Below are 16,455 nucleotides of genomic sequence, written 5' to 3'. Positions count from 1 at the left end.
GGAAAGGAAAGGAAAGGAAAGGAAAGGAAAGGAAAGGAAAGGAAAGGGAAGGAAGGAAGGAAGGAAGGAAGGAAGAAAGAAAGAAGAAAGGAAGAAAGAAAGGAAGGAAGGAAGGAAGGGAAACAAAGAAAAAAGGAAGGAAGGAAGGGCCAAAAGACTCTCTCTACTCCAAAGGAATTTAGGAGAAACAATATGTAAATAACTTGGTATATAGAAGATATATACAGTGTGGATAGATGACAGTCTGAGAAGGGGATACATTAGCAGCTAGAGGAAGGGGAAAGGCCTTTTTTATATCTCCAGAGCTTAGCCTAGTGCCTGGCACATAGGTAATCACTTAATTATATTTACTGACTGATTGACTCTATGTTTGTTACCCTATGTCATGGGGGAGGGGGACTTGGCAGGGATTTTTTGAACAACACAAGGGAGTTTGGAGAGAGGTTTGGCAACAGCTGTCAGGACCAGGAAAGGCTTCATTAAGAAGGTGATGTTTGAAATAGATCAACAAGAAGAAAACCAGGGATGGTGAACCCATGGTGAGGTAGATTGGAGACAGAGCCTGTGTTAGGGAGAGCAAATAGGGCAGTGAAGCTTAATCACAAAGTTTAAGGAGGGAAATAAAGTATAAGAAGATTGGAAAGATAGGAAGGGACCAAGTTGTGAAGAACTTTAAAGCTCAAAAAAGAGATGTTAATATTTCATCATCAAGGCAATATAGAGACACTGGGGTTTGTTGAGTGGCAAAGGTGACAAGATCAGACATTAGCTTCAGGAACATCACTTTGGCAGGTATATGGAGGATGGACTAGTGTAGAAGGATACTTGAGTCTGAGAGCAAATCAAAGGCTATTGCAGTAAGACTGAGGAGCTAAAGATAACACCAAACAGACTGGAAGGATGGTGATGTGTTTGACAGTTTGACAGTGATGTAATAGATGCCTCACTACCTTTCACACTGAGCCAATCTGAAGCTGAGGGTGCATGGTGAGTACAATGGGGCACTGGTCAACAAGCCCAATGTGTACAAACATATACAGAATTCTCAGCTGATGTATTTACCATATGGATTTCGGATCATGCATAGACATTCCGCAACTGGTTCCAGTCTCATAATTACATGGTGAATAAGAATTGTCTTGGATTAGCTGAGGGTGTCTAGCCAGAACAGGAGTGCATTTCAAAAGGTATTAGTAAACTTAATCCTTTTTTTTTTCTGGGTTTGACCCCTTTCATTTTGATAAGAGACAATGCTTTGAGGAGAGAAGCTTTGGGACCTTGTCATCTGCAGTTGACATGTGATCCATGAATACAGGCCTCAGTACTTTGCTTTATTCTTTCATTTTAGGTAGAAATTGTAGGCTATGACCCTGTACGTTTTGAAAGATCAGAAGAGTGAGCCACCACCTAAGGTTCCAGAGTGGAGTTAACATTTGAGCCAACCTGGATTTGAGGCCTGAGTGATAAGAACCAACTTTTGAGACCCAGCCCACTGGAAGTAGAGACAAAGGCTCATCTAGCAATGATGCCTCCTTTGGACAACTACATTTGGATGTGAACTTGGTAAAAAATATGCTAGTCCAAAACTGAATTAAGTTGCAGCCCATTCTCCTCAGGGACTGAGGTAGTGCAGGTAAGGGTGTGACCTCCAGGTTTGGGGAAGTGGAATGTTTGTACTTCTCTTGCTAAATCATCAAAGTAAATACACTTTTGTCAAAATTAATTGATGTTAATTGGTTAAATGGAACTAAGGCTAATAGCAAACAGAGAAGGGAACCCAGAATGGGGGCTTGACCCAGTAGAATTAAAGGAATATAACCTCAATCCCTTAAGGACACCTCTAAAATGCTGAGTTTAAGATTGAATCAGCTCTGCTTGAGGAGTGAGACCAAAGAAAAAACGTAGGTTTCAGGGCTAGGGACAGGAATGTGATAGAGTCTGCTCATACTGGCTTGTGAGCCAATTCTTAAATTTTTAGTCTGAGCATTTAAACTTCAGAAATCAGTAAATTATTCATATCAAGTCTTGATTTATGGTTTTGTTAACTGTCTAAACCTAAGTCGTGGAAAAAGTAGTAATAATATAGATTAAACTTATAAATGTGTCAAGTATCTTTCTCCCTTTTTTTCTTTCTTCCCTCCTTTCTTCCTATCTTTCTTTCTTTTGGAGAATTTCTTGTTTAAAATTTACCTGCACATCTCTGGCTATGGAGAGAAGATAATTAATTTTTGGGGGGACATATGGATGTAAGGATCTGAGAATCATCTGCATAGAGATGATCATTGAATCCATGGTAGTCAATAAGATCACAAAGAAAAAGGTTGTAAAGAAGAAAGAGATGAGGGCCCAGGACAGAGTTTTGAAGAACACCCAGAGTCAGTGGGCATGACATGAGTGATGGATCAATGAAGAAGGCTGCACAAGAGAGGTCAGACTGTTTAAAAGGACAGGGGTAGGAAACCTGCAGCCTCAAGGCACCACGTGGCCCGCTAGGTCCTCAAATGTAGCCCTTTGGCTGAATCCAAACTTCACAGAACAACCCTTAGGAGGAAAATCAAGAGAAAGCAGTGTCCAAAAAAACAGAGTGAAGAGAGTACCCAAAATGAGAGAGTGGTCACCATCGTCATTCTCAGCAGAGAGGTGAAGAAAGATGAAGACTCAGAAAAGTCCAGTTGATTTGACCATTGGGACGTTGCTGATAACTTTAGAGAGTTTTAGTTAAATGACTAGGTCAGAAGCCAGAATTCAGAGTTAAGAAGAGAATGAGAGGAGATAAAGTTGACTCAATGACTGAAGACATCTTTTTAAAGGAATTTGCATGAGAAAGGGTGGAGAGGTGTAGTACTTAGTAAAATTAAGTTTCAGTAAGAATTTTGTTTGTTTTTTGTCTTTTAGCATATGGGAAACTTGGAACTGTTTTGTTGGTACCAGGGAAGGGATCAGTTTAAAGGTAGAGATTCAAAATTAGTGGGGAAAGAAGGATTATAGAGGGACCAATCTGATGGAAGTACACATTAGGGAGAATTGAAGGGATTGCTTTGCTACAATGAGGGTTCTGTTCAAATTAGATTGTGTAACTTTGTAGTGGATCCAGTTAATACAGATACAGGACTTTTTCTAATTCTGGAGGAGTAGGTGAATAGGAACAAAGGAGACATGATGGGAGTACTGTGAGTCAGAGACTGTCATCAAGATGATGATGGCGCAAGAAATCTGAGAGTAAATGAGAGTGAAGAGTGAGGAGCAGGTAGTCAGAACAGGGGAGATGACCAGGCAAAAGAGTGAAGAATGGAAAGACTTTAGGTCACGGTGGGGATGAATGACAGGTTTGGGAGGAAATAGGCATAGGGAGTGATGGGATTCAGGAAATTGTGATAGGATAAAAGAACTTCCAAGTTCTATATCAGTGAAGTGGAGCACTTGTGACTGATGCAGTGTTCCTGCCCCTCAGAGGGGGTTATTGTAGGCCTGGTTCTTACTGGTATCTCTGCTTTGGTCCTGCTCTACACCCTTCTCTGGTTCCTCTTCCTCCTCCTTTCTCTGTGATTCTGTTCAGCCTTCCACTCTTTTCTGTACACTGCATTCCTGGCAGAGCCCCTCAATTAACAGTTCTAATTGCTTCTATTATGTGTGATGTAATTGTAAGAAAGTTAGTAGTAGAGCAAGAAAACCCATGTTCGAGGCTTGGTCATAACACAAGTGACATCAATTCTTGGAACATTTATTTCATAATATGTAGAAGGTGGGTAACAATGATGGGGTTGGGGTCTAGGTCCCAGAAAGGAAAAGCCCTGGACTTTCTCACTTGGCCAAATCTCTGGCATTCTTCTGAGGTTATAATCCCATCAACTGGCCTTTTATTGTGGCTTCACCCAATCTCCCAATTCTGTTACCCTTAACCTAGCCTAGCCCTCCTTATGGCTCCCGGCCATTTCCCACACTTAATCCTAGCTAGTCCGGTGTCCAGGTCCCAGGAGTTTTGTTCACCCCAGTTTACTGGCCACTCTCATCCAGATCTCTTTACGCCCCTCGTCCCATCACCCCAAACTACTTGGCCACTCCTAGATCCCTCCCATAGGCTTTCTGTGTATAAGGTCCATCTTGTCTCCTTTAAGATGCTTAGATTCTTATAATCTAGCCAATAGCTTACTAATGTTCAGACTCCTTAAGACTCTGCCCAATATGATGGATGTTCTAATAAACCTTGTCTTTGGCTGAAAGAAGGCTTGGGTCAAATTCTTTCAGGCAGAACCCGCATGTTGTGATTTTGGGGTCCCAGCACCCCTAAACCAAATCACCAATGCTTGTGGTTTCACATAAAATACCTGTCAATCATGAATGTCTCCTTTTATTTATTGGCTGTCATAACAACAATGACATATAAGTGCTATGTAATTGTTTCTATTTCTAGTCCAAAATAGTGACAGTGTTTCCTGGCACGTTATATATGGGAGTGAGATAACCCCATCAAATGTAAACTTATACATGTAAATGAAACCATCCAAATCACTGTTGAGTGGGTATCTAATGCCCACTCTTAAAATCTGAATGATGAGTTAGCTGCTGCATTGTATGATTTAAATCGGTTTTAAATTAACTCCTATTTATTTCATCCCACCAAATGTAAATGTCCATCGACTCTTTTAAAAAAGGAAAACTCTTAAAAAAAATTTTGTGAATTCTTGTTTACCTAACCTACCATTTATTCATTCTTCTATTTCCCACAGTCCAGGGAGAATTTTCAAAAGAGAAGAGGGAATGGGTGGAGACCATGCCCTATCATACATAAATGAATTAACTTTTTTGTCAATTCATTCTAAGGGTATTGACCATACTAAAGACTCTATGGCTTTCTCAGTTTATCATCATACATAGTTATGCCAGTATGTGGTCTCACCACTGCTATGTTATCTTCTAGACCACCTACCCAGTAGCAGCTTTTGTCCTTCTCCGTGGCTTGTAGTTGTTGTTTGTCCTTCCTTTTTAAAGAGGACTAATGACACCATGGGGTGATATCTTGACTTGCTTGTGAATTGGATTTAAGTGAGGCAGAATTGCACAAAGTCATCAGCCTCATTCTCTTCCAGAGTTATCAAAGTCCAGTGGCAAGACAAAAGACAAGATGACTGGTGATGGTCCAGGATACAGTGAATGCCTGGCATCTTTGATGCCTGACCAAGCTCTAAGCATTCCTCAGTGCCTGCTTCGGTCACCTTCATGACCATTGGAAGAATTTGTTCTCATCCACCATTTGGCCAGGGAAAGTTTTCACATGCTTGGGGTAGCTATCCCCCTAACTCACTGACAGATTTGGGGCATGTTGATCAACCTCAACCTGTCAGTTATCTTCAATGGCTTGTAAACCTATCTAGGGAAGCAGGATTGCCAATGGCTGCTTGCCCACTCCAGGAAAGTTAAAGCCTTAAATCCAGGAAATTCAAAACAGGAAGGAAAAGTGAGCAAGTATTTACTAAGCACCTACTACATGCAAGGCACTGTGATGATTGCTTTACAAATACTCAGCTCTATGAGGTAGATGTTATTATTATTCTCAATTTACAGTTGAGGAAACTGAGTCAGGAAAAGTGATTTGTCAAGGGTCACGTAACTAGTGTCTAAGTGAAGATTTGAACTCCAGGCCCAGCATTCTATCCATTGTACCACTTAGCCACTTCTGTGAGAAGAGGTTGTGAGATAAGCGAGTAACACAAATATCAGTTGTGTAAGTGAACCTTCTCCTTCAAGTCTATCTTCCATGTGAGTAGGAAGGAGAGTATGATTGTGCTGTTAAGCAATATGGAGCTTCCAAAGGTGCATCTGACTGTCATAATAAAAAAAAAAAATACAGCCTAATAAAACAATCAGTCTCCTGGTTCCGCTCACTTCACTTCGCACAAGTTCATGCAAGTCTTTTTAGATTCCTCTGAAACTATCCCCTTCATCATTTTTTTATAGAATACTTATATTGGCTCTGCCTACAAATGAGCAATTAATACTTTTCTGGTTGCTTCAGTCTATATTTGTGTAGTGTTTTGTAATTGTTCATATAGTGCCATAGGTATATAATTTGGAGGTCAATATTGCCACCTGGCGGCCATGGCAGCAAAGAGAATGTTTGCCAGATCATAAATTGATAAACATGAATGTTCTTCCTGACCTCCCTCTTCAGCCTCATAGAAACTGTATCTGGGTGGTGTCATGAAAACCCAGTGAGAAAAGTATATCCAAGAGGAGTAGATGGTCAGTACTGTAAAATGCTCAAATTATATTCCTTACATCTGAAAATTAAAGGTGAGATTAATAAAAAATGAAGGCAAAAGGCCATTGAACTGACAAATAAAACTAGGAACTGTTCATGTTTTTTTTTTTAACTTAGCTTATCTTATTTTTTTAAAAGTGAGAGGAAAACCAAATTTCATATAAAAATGAAAAAATCATCACAATTGAGGAGGAAATAAAATAAATGATCAGAAACCATTTTGCCTAATTTTATGCAAATAAAACTGAAAAACTAAAGGGAATGGATTAATACTTACAAAATATAAAATGTCCAGATAAGCAGAGGAATAAATAGACTATTTAAAAAGTCCAATATCAGAAAATAAATTTAAAAAGTCACAAATGGACTTCCAGAAAAAATTCCAGGACCATACAGGTTCACAAATGAATTCTACCAAACAAAAATATTTTCCCATTCTAGATAAATTGATTGCAATAATAAGAAAAGGAGGTACTCTTCCAATCTCTTTCTATGACACAAATATAGGAATCTATAATACCAGGAATCTAAACCAAGAATAGACAAACCAGAGAAAGAAAACTATAGACCAAGAATCCTAATGAATGTTGACATAAATATTTTAAATAAAAGTTAGCAAGTAAACTAAGACAACATATTAGAAAGATTATACACTAGGGCCAGGTTGGGTTTATACTAGGAATACAAGATTGGTTCATGAAAGATAGTCAAAAGCAAATCTCCTAGGCCACTGTGGTCCATACTAGCCAGGTCCTTTAGACCACTACAATGTTTCTGTTGAAGATGATGTACTGATTGCATTGAGGCCTAAAACATTACAAGGCCTTCTCAACAAACTCCACAATTACTCAAAAGGATAAGTGATCTCTTTACTTGCCTGTGAATTGGATTTAAATGAGGCAGAGTTGCACAAAGTCATCAGCCTCATTCTCTCTTCCACTGTCATCAAAGTCCAGCAGCAGGACAAAAATCAGGATGACTGGGAATAGCCTGGCATGCAGTGAATGACCTTGGCATCTTTGATGCCTGACCAAGCTCCAAGTGCTCCACAGTGCCTGTTTCAGCTGCCTTCATGGTTGCTGGAAGAAATTGTTCTCATCCACCCATTCAGCCAAGTAAAGTCTTTACATGCTTGAGGTAGACATCCCCCTAACTCACTAATGGGTTAGCCTATCTCCTGGTGCAGTTTTACCAGGATGTGGTTGCTGGGTATGCTATTGTTTCTTAGAGCCACAGGTGAGAGTTGGGTGACAGGTGGATACCAAAAGTGGATGAGCAGCCCTGACCCCATCTTAATATACTTTATCATTCTGCCCTCAGCTACTGCCACCATTCAGGCCATGTGGTTGCCTCTTCTCCAGGGCCATTCATTTTTCCTTTCTTTAGCTTCCATCTCTGGGGCAGACAGGTTTTGACATAGTCTCTCCATGTCCATTCCAGTAAGTCAGAGTATAAGAACTCTTGCCATCCCACCATTGCCACAGGCCACTGCCATCTTTCAGGCTGAGAGGCTATTCTATTGCCTCTAAATAGCTGCTGTCTCTGAGACTCAAGGTAAGTGTGATTCTAGGACTGCACATGCTACACCTGCAGGAATTAAACTCTGGGGTCTCTGGTCTTAATCTTTAATCTTTGTTCAGTTCTGTCCAGGTATCATTGACCCTGTGACAGATGCAGCCATCTGCTTGCATAGGCCTGAGTCCTGGGATAAAGCTCAGATCCACCAAAGCTTGACCCAAGCAAATCTGATAGCACTCAATTGATACTCAAGGAGACACAATCATGGTCCCAAAAGCCTTCATGTCCTTAAATCTTGTTAAAGTTGCCCAGGCTTTCGGTTACAGATTTATAGAAGAAAGAAAAAGGCAAAAACATGCCAAAGAATTCTGGGAATAGTATAAGCCAAAAACGTTGACTAAGACCAAATCTTTATAGGAATGTAATCTAAGTTTATAGGATTTAGGAAACTACAATTAGAGTTCATAATAAGATTCCACTCAAGCACAACGGAGTGTTTTACCAACAGTAAATAGCTGTCAAAGACTGTTGCCTTAGCAACCTTCTGTTCAATAAGTAATCCTGATGCTCCTAAAAGCCAAAAGCTAGTAGAGAGCAGTCAGACAAAGAAAAATTACATGCTATTTTCAGAGTTGCCTTCATTCTCCCATGATCTGAGAATCAGTTTGCATTTTTTTGGTTTGAATTTGACATACACAGATATTGTAGGTTTAGAAATGGAAGAGACCTTAGCATTTACCTAGTGACAGGTGAGTAGATGAAGCACCTGAAGTCAAGAGGATATGAGTTCAAATCTGGCCTCAGATAATTACTATCTATAGGCCCCTGGGCTAGTCACTTAACCTCTTTCAGCCTCAGTTTTCTTATTTGTAAAACCAGTAGACTAACAGCATCTACCTCCTAGGGTTGTTGCCAAGATAAAATGAGATAATGTTTATAAAGCACTTTTTGCAAAAGTACCATATAAATCCTGGCTATTATCATCTGGTGCAACTCCTTCATTTTACAGATGAGAAAACTAAGGCCCAGAAAGGTCATGTGACTTTTCCCAAGTTATATAAAAGCCCAGGTCCTCTGACTTCAAATCTAGTTGTTGTTGTTTTTCTACTCTATTACCTTAAATACATTAAAATACAACATCACATATATTTTTAAAAAAAGATTTTTTTTCTTGTGCCATTTCAACTCTCAAGCTTATTTTTAAATTCCCCTCACAGCCTAATGTTGAATTATTGAATTATTCAATTGGGAAGATGTTCAGATGTGCCCAGTAGGAAGCCTCTTAGATAAATTCACATTTTTTTCTTATCTTGGAACATACTACTATTTTCTAGGAAAAGGATTCATGTGCCTTCTTCTTCCCTATTTCCAGCAAGATATATGTAAAAGGAACAAAGAATCACAGTCGGTCAACTATGGCTTCCTAGGGATAAGGAACGTCTAGACCACTATCAAGAAACAGAAAAGTTGTTTAAATCAATTATCCAGTCATAGACAAATTTGAAAAAAAAATTCTGGATTCCAGTATCAATAAGTAAATTTGAGGCTTTGAAGGTGATCAGTCTAAAATATTTCCTTGTAGCTCCCCCCCATGGCTCCCAATACACAGGCATGACCAAAAGCCCTAAACAGAGGCTGTTCTATTTCATAATTCCCCAGAAGAAAATTCTTCCTGAAATTTTTCACAATGGGAGAAAAATACATATATTTTCTGACCTAAAAATACCTGTATATCATAAAATCAAAGTTTGAGGGATAGTAGGGACCTTAGAGATACCTAAACCCTTCATTTTAAATGTGAGGAAAGGAGGCCAAGAAATATTAAGTGACTTACCCAAGGTCACAGAGCTCATTACTTGGTGGTAGAGCTATGTCAACTCTGAAAACAAATGACCAAAGAGTCACAGAGGTTATGCAACCATTGTTAACTCTGAAAATACCAAAGAGCTTACACAGGTTATCACAAGCACAGTTAACTCTGAAAAATAAAGCCAAAATAAAACCAAAGAACTAACAGTGGTCATGAGCAAAAAGCTTTCTTTATTCCATTGGAGGAGGTAAACAAGGCACATATGCTAGGGCTCCCTCTGATACTGTCACTTCAGTGCGGGCAAATCTCCACATATATATACTAGTGGCTACACAATGAGTTGTATCCCTGACAATGAGAGGTAACAGCAACGATGAGACAAGTCTGGTTCATAGCAGGACTTCATGACTGGAACATGGGTCTTGTAGGTGCTTGTCCAAGCTCAGGGACCACCTGTTGCTGGTGTGAAACAATTCTGGGATTTTACTGACGCTGACTTCATCCACAGTGAGTGCAAAGGATAGGTGTTATGGCAAGCTCAGGGCACAGCTTGCTCGCTGGGCTTTAGCTCTGGAAAACAGGGTGTCTCCTAATAGGAGTAAAAAGAGAAGGATGGTCTTGACATGGGGATCCTGACAGCTAGCGAGGGAAATTCTTATCCTAGACAAGTCCCTCAAACTTTTTTCATATCCATTTTCTCAGATCACCTCCAAGTGTTGCTTGCCCAATTATCATACAGAGTTGTTGTGTCCTACTAAATGATTTTCTACCATCACCATCATCATTTCTCATCCCTACCTTATCTTCTTGCTGTTAATTCCCCCCAGAGCAGAGGCAATGGCAGGTGATTTCCACAGCATAGTAAGTTGTTTGTTATTTCTCTAATTATCCAAAGCTTCAGAAGCCAAAAGATCTTTCTCCTTTAGAGAAAAGTATAATGTTACTGTACTATATACTATGTACTATAGTATGGTGCAGGATCCCAGTGTTACTGCTACTTGTTAGCTGTGTGACCTTAACAAATCTCTTCTCCTCTCTGGGACAGTTTCATCATCTATAAAATGAACCAGTTAGACTTGATAAGTTATAAGATTGCTTCCAGCTCTGACATTCTAGGATTTCATGAGAGACAGGAAAACACTCTAGCAAAAGAAATAAAGGGTCATATTCTGCAGCAGGGAACAGCTGCAGTATTACCCAGAGGGGTTACCATGGCAACCTGAGGCCCTGGAGGCCCATATTTGTTTGCTCAGTCAGAACCCCTTTAAAGTGCCAGCAGGAGTTGGAAGCAGGAGGACTTCATAAAGATCTTCAGCTAATGCTTACTGTAGAAACAACGAAGTTCCACTTGCAAGTAATAAAAATAGCTCACATGCCTATAGTCCTTAGGGAAAAATAAAACTTTCCTCAATGTGGGTATTGTTATCTCTATTTTATAGGATGAGAAAATTGAGACTCCAGTTCAGTGGTCCATCCAATTAGGAATATATCCATCAAAGATTCCAAACCAAGTTTCCTGACCCTAAGCCCTGCCCTAAGTCATCTGTGTCTAAGCTCTGTGGTTTCCACTATACCATTTGGTCTCTGACTAGAGAGTATCTTGGGCAAGTCAGTTAAGCTCAGTGGTCCTCATTTTCTTCACCTGTACAATGAAGGGGATGGTTATATGAGGTGACTTCTAAGGGGCCTTCCAGTTCCAAATCTCTAGGCCTGTTATAAGGACATTTACCTTGATCTCATAAACCAAGCTATACATCACCTTATTTAACCTTCACAGCAACACTATGAAGCGTGCAAGACATACATTATTATTCCTATTTTTCTATTGAGGAAACTGAAGTAATAAAAGTAATAAGAGGATCCTTTGCTATTGGTCTTCAAATGCCAGAGAGAAGAAAACAGGCAGCAAGTGGTTCTTCTAATAAGGTCCCCAATCATACACTCTCTTTCCTTTCTTTCTTAGGCTTTTTCTTGAAGCAAAGCTTTTCTTTCAGTTAAGAGATGGGTTAAGTTCTATTTGCCATAGTTGGCAAGGTTAGATATTGCTTTCATCTATGAAGGGAGGCCTGGTTAGCCCCTTTGATCCATGGGCACCATGGGCACCATGGTTAGCACCAGAGGAGCTAACCTAACAAGGTAATTTCAGGTAATGGGATTATAGTATCATAGAACTGGAAACCGTCTTAGGGGTCATCTAGCCCTGTAGGTCCCCTCATTTTACAGGTAAAGAAACTGAGACCCATCAATCCTTGAACTCTACATCCTTTGACCAGCACCCTCTTCTCATTGTTACTCTCTTCTCTTCGGGTTTTCAGGATACATCTCTCTCCTGTTCCTCCTTCTACTTATCTGACTACTCTTCAGTTTCCTTTGCTGGATTTTCATCCAGGAAACAATGGTTTACCTAGTCTTTGGTGTTCCACAGGGCTTTTTCTTCTTTTTTTTTCTGTATTATTTCTTCTTTTTCTGTATTATTTCACTTGGTGATCTCATCTGTTTCCATTCCATGGATTCAATTACTATCTCTCCATAAACATACCTTGTTTTACTGCACTTCACTTTATTGTGCTTCTCAGATATTGGTATCATGTTGTTTTGTTTTGCTTTTAACAAATTGAAGGTTTGTGGCAACCCTACTTCAAGTACATCTATTGATTCCATTTTTCCAGCAGCATGTGCCCACATCATGTCTCTGTGTCACATTTTGGTAATTCTTGAAATACTTCAAACTTTTTCATTATTCTTTTATCTGTTATGGTGATCTGTGATCAGTAATCTTTGATGTTACTGTTGTACTTATTCTGAGATACCACCAACTTCCCCAAATAAGATGCAAACTTCATTGGTAAATGTTGTGTGTGTTCTGACTACTTCACCAACCAGTGTTCCTGTCTCTCTCCCTCTTTCCTGGGCACCCCTAATTCCCTGAGACAACAATATTGAAATTAGGTCAATTAACAACCCTCCAATGACCTCTAAGTGTTCAAGTGAAAGGCAGATTCAATCCATCTTCAAATTTCATTGTTGTCTTATTTTAAGAAATTGTCACAGCCACTCTAACCTTCAGTAATCATTACTCTGATCAGTTAGCAGCCACCAACATGGAGGCAGGACCCTCCACCAGCAAAAAGATTACAACTTGATGAAGGCCCAGATAATGGTTAATATTTTTTTTAACAATAAAGTATTTTTTGATTAAGGTATGTGTATTGTTTTTAGATATAATACCACCACACACTTAATAGATTACAGCATAGTGTGAACATAAGTTTTATATGCCCTGGGATCCCCCAAAATTAGTGTGACTCATTTTATTACAATATGTTCTTTATTGCCATGGCCTGGAACTGAATCCACAATATCTCTGAGGTATGCTTGTACTGAAGATTCTGAAACCTGCTTATCCAACCCTGACCTTCAGTCTCACATCCTTCCATGTAGCGACTTTCCCCCTCTCAGTTTGGAAATGTATCGGGTCTGCATAAAAAATTAAATAGGAGTTTTGGGGGAATTTTTGGAGGCTGCAGACAACCCTAGAAAGCCAGCAGACAACACAGAACTTATGACCAAAAACAACAATTTTACAATAAGCACTATAAACACTCCATAAAAGAAAAAGAAATTCAGACTTCTTCTCTGGTATAAAGGGAGAGCCAAAAAATTTTACTCGGATTTTCCAGCTCATAGAAGGGCGCCTTGTCCCTAATCCCCATGATGTGGAATGGAGAACTGCATTAGACATCTTGAATCAGATATCCTGCCCTGGTGCAGGCCCTCCTCCCCTGGACTGTTATGATAGCCTGCTGATTTGGTCTGCCTGCCCCTACAATTCATAGTCCATTCAGCCCCCAAAGTGATTTTCCTAAAGCTCAGGTTCGATTTTGTCACTCCCCTACTCAATCAACTTTTGTGATTAGACCACTAGGATTCACGATAAAATTCTTTCTGCTATCCAAAGCCCTTCATAACCTAGTCCAGCCCCTACCTTTCCAGTCTCTGCCCTCTCCCACATACCCTTTAATCCAATGACACTGACTTCCTTGCTGTTCAATAAACAAGACACTCCATCTCTTCTGACTGTCCCCCATACCTGGAACGCTCTCCCTTCTTCACTCCACAGAGGCTTCCTTCAAGCTCTAGCTAAAATTCCACCTTCTACAGGAAGCCTTTCCCAATCCCTCTCCATTCTAAAGCCTTCTCTGTAGTGATTGTTTCCTATTTTCCTATATAGTTGTTTGCATGTAGTCTTCCCCCATTAGACTGTGAAGGGCAGGAACTGTCTTCTTGCCTTTCTTTTCATTCCCAGTGCTTAGCAGTTCCTGGCCCATAGCAGTTGCTAATTGACTAAATGACAACTGAATGACTGACTGACTGACTTGCTCAAGGTTGTACTACAGTTGATGAGAATGGAGAAAGTACAGGTTTTTGAATGTGCAATGGGAATTTGAGGATTGCATGTTCCCTTTGCCAAAACAAATTCTTAATTAATTCTAACGAGTTACAAACACACACACACACAAAAAAAAAAAAACAAAAGAAACGATTCATATTAGATGTCCCGACCCGCGGGACATCAACGGAGGTCTGGACCTATAAAAGAAGGAGGGGAGCAGGGGACACAGGAAATGGAGACAAGGCAGGCTTTCTGATCAAGTCTCATTTATTGAAGGCAAGCTCAGGGTAGTTATACACACAGTAAGAGGAAGTGGGGGAGTTCCACCAACGGTATAGGGGCGGGTATTCCAGGAAGAGGTACAGCTTTGACCTCAATTTGTTCCTTTCACAAGGGTGCCTTGGCAGCTGCAACACTAGTAATTTTCCAGAGGTCATACTGGGCCTGTGGTCCCTTACATGTCCCCCTTTTCTTTCCTTAAGAGGGAAGGTTTAGCAGAGGGGTTTGTGCCTGTCTTAGGTTGTCCCGAGGAGTGGGAGACTGTTGCCGTCATGGGGGCAATATGCAAGGCAACGCCCCTGGCTTAGGTCAGACTCCCCTCAGGGGGATCTTACCCGTCATTGGCTAACCAAACCAGCGCTCAGACTAATCCTTGGGACCGGCCAATGTCGGTATAAAGATCAGGGTCGCCAGTATCCAGCTGACAATAATGGACCTGAATAGGTTTGGACAAGGCCTTGTCCAGCTGTTGTTTGACATAGGAGGTGATCTTCTGGAACACCCAAGGACCGAAGGTTAGAGCTAATAAAAACACAAATGTAGGCCCTACAAGAGGTAAAATATAAGGAAGAAAGCCATGAAGATTACTTAAAAAAGGATTTTCAAACAGTTCTCTCCGACGCTTGACCAGATCATCCTGTAATTTCTTTATCTTGTCCCGGACTACACCAGACTTATTAGCATAGAAGCAACATTTCTCCTGTAAGGCCAAGCATATACCCCCTTGTTCGGCTGTCAAGAGATCCAATCCCCTTCTGTTCTGCAAGACCACCTGGGCTAGAGAGTCGATCTGGTCCTGGAGATCACTAATAGTTCCTGATAAGGTTTGGATATCATCAATGAGCTGTGCAGAGAGTTTATTATAGGAGTGTATGGCGACTCCCAAGCCCCCAGACCCTGTCGCAAGGGCTCCCGTAATGCCCAAGCCAACAATCAAGGGAATAGCAAATATGGCCCTTTTATGTCTTCTAGCCATAAAGTCGAGGCTGGGAACCGGAACAGGCTCGTTCCCTGGAACAATATCCATCTCAGGTAGAACGGAGGCAGTGGAGCAATAACCAGTCCAATTTACGGGCAACGCTGGGAACGCCATATTCCCTCCGCAGAGAAAAACATGGCCTAGAGGGGGACACAGGAAACTGCTAGTATGAAGGACAGAGGAACAATTCACATGAGGGAGAAAACCCACATCAATGGAGACAGAGGCATTGGGAGTGGTACCCTCAAAGCAGGGGGCTACAAAGAGTGACTGATTCAAAGGGATCGGTTGAATCCTAAAAGGGGGGCCTAGGGAACAATTTACCAGAAGGGAAGGATTTTCGGCAGGAGCAAGGTTACCAAGGGGGGGTAACGCCATAGGAATGGGAGTACCGAGGGGCAAGCAAAGCCAGCAGTCCGCAGCCAACACAGGATTGGTCTTATTTAGCATAAGGTGAGTGGATTCCAAAATGACAGACGTCTGATCATCGAGACTCAATCTGTGAGGCCGGGGACGCGCAAGAGGATGATAATGGAGGGAGGGGAATTGGGCCCAAATGAGTTCCTCAATGTGCTGCTGGACCTCATGTTCTCTGGCTCTGTCAGAAGGGCCCCCTCCGTCTGATACATGTAGGGGTGCACGTTCGGGCCAACAGACATCGTGGCCAACATCGGCAGACGAACAAGACGCCTGGGCATATTTGTTAGTATGTCCCTGGAGAGTGGCGGAGGTTTCCCCACCAAAGGTTCCTGCATAGGCTTGCTGTAGAACTGCCGTCAAATAAACCTTATTATTAGAAGAACACTGCTGGACGCTGTTATAGCAAAGGGAATGAATGGCTTGATAGTAGCGACAGGGGGAGGGGCAGGGACCAGGGGACCCAGGCAGAGAGGGAATGACTCGGGGTTTGGCAACACACTCCCACAGTTGCTTAAATCCCCCACCGGTGGATGGTCAATAGGTGAGATAGGCGGTGTATTCATTGCAGTCGTTGGAGTAAGAGAACCGCTGTGGTGTTACCTGTGTATACCCTCCACGGCAGTCACAGGGTGGCCCAAAAAGGGAGGCGAGGAGATCGTTGCTGGCCGGGGCGTCAAAACCAGCAAGGCAGACCCTCAGGACAGCCAGGAGGCACCAGCGTAGGGGTGATCGTTTTCCAAGCATTTCCTGTAGATAAAGAAAAGAAATATTTCTCAGAGAGGTTTGTCCTCCCTGGA

The sequence above is a fragment of the Vombatus ursinus genome, unplaced genomic scaffold (assembly GCF_900497805.2).
Source record: "Vombatus ursinus unplaced genomic scaffold, bare-nosed wombat genome assembly UNPS02014768.1, whole genome shotgun sequence".
In the NCBI taxonomy this organism is placed as follows: Eukaryota; Metazoa; Chordata; class Mammalia; order Diprotodontia; family Vombatidae; genus Vombatus; species Vombatus ursinus.
Note: the sequence above shows the minus strand (reverse complement) of the source record.